Raw genomic sequence first — 1,350 nt, forward strand, 5'->3', positions numbered from 1 at the left:
ATTTTAAAGATATAATTATTCATATATTTCTATCAGTAGCTTAATATTTTAGAATAAATGATTTTACAACTTGATTAAACTACCGCCATTGAAAACATAAAAGATCCCAATGTGTTTTATTTTCTTGTGATTAACTTTTTATTATTCGTATTTTCACCTAATTAACATTGCTATGCAACTTTTTTGCTCAAAACTTTGATATAAGCTTATTTGATAAAATAAACAGTAAAATTGGAATAGTTGCTACAACATATATATTTATCTGTCCTTTTGTATTCGATTCTAATCTTCTATCTTAAGCAAGATTATTAATAATGGCATCCATTTGCCACATACAAATACGGCAAAACTTTCTAAAACTAGTAACATGCGTAATCTTTTCATATATGGGTACATCTGTTAAGAGCTTGACCTTTCAGAAAATGGGAATGCTAGTAAAGTAGTAATATTCCCAAAGTACACAAAAAATTGCTAAAAAAAAAACATCTGCTTATATATATAAATATATTGATGATAAAATTTTGTGTATCTATTATCAGTTTATCACCACGAGCCCAATAATAGTTTGAACCATCAATACTTATTACCACTCAATCACTCAACTGCCATGTTCAATAATACAGCTAAGTTGCCTATATACCCTAAACATCCAAAGGCACATGAATAAAATAAACATATTGAAAATGAATACAATTTTAATATAATGAAGGACTTGAAATTATTATAGATAATAATTTCGAAAAAATATTAATAATATCTTTAATTTATGACTCTCATTTAAAAATCTTTAATAAGAATTTTGAGTTATTAAAAAGTATTTATATTTATATTTATATTGGATATGGAAACAAGATCACATGATGAAGGGCAGTGCAGGTAACGATCACAGTCTGCATGCATAAAAACAAGCAGTGCCATGCACTTGGCGTCTCCTCTTTCACTACTTAGTGTACCAAATTTCGAACTACCTATATATCTACATTATATAAACATGTCTCTTCTTATATTTCAATTTCTTTTGTATGATTGATGGGGAGCTTTTACTTAAAATGGTAGCAACCCACCACAACATGACAAAACTATACACGATAAAAATAAAAAAAAAATGGAAAAGCTTTTTGTTGAATCAATATTATTTCTGAATAATATTTATTCTATACAAATTTTCAATGAAGTTAAATAAAATAGCACTAGTAAAATTTGTTTACTCACTCTTCGGTAAACAGATAGTAAAATAATAATTAGAAGTTTATACATATTTAATTAAGAAAATAAAAAATTAATTTGACACTGTTAAATAATCAAATACTTGTAAATAAATAGTAGGTGAATTACAGTATATTTATGCTC

The 1,350-nt window shown here is 25.9% G+C and overlaps 1 protein-coding gene across 1 annotated transcript in view; it reads right to left on the bottom strand.

The window, feature by feature from the left end:
- LOC107614093 (cyclic nucleotide-gated ion channel 4) overlaps positions 1 to 1,350 on the bottom strand; it is a 6,894-nt gene that overhangs the window by 4,422 nt on the left and 1,122 nt on the right.

The sequence above is a fragment of the Arachis ipaensis genome, chromosome B08 (genome assembly GCF_000816755.2).
Source record: "Arachis ipaensis cultivar K30076 chromosome B08, Araip1.1, whole genome shotgun sequence".
NCBI lineage: Eukaryota > Viridiplantae > Streptophyta > Magnoliopsida > Fabales > Fabaceae > Arachis > Arachis ipaensis.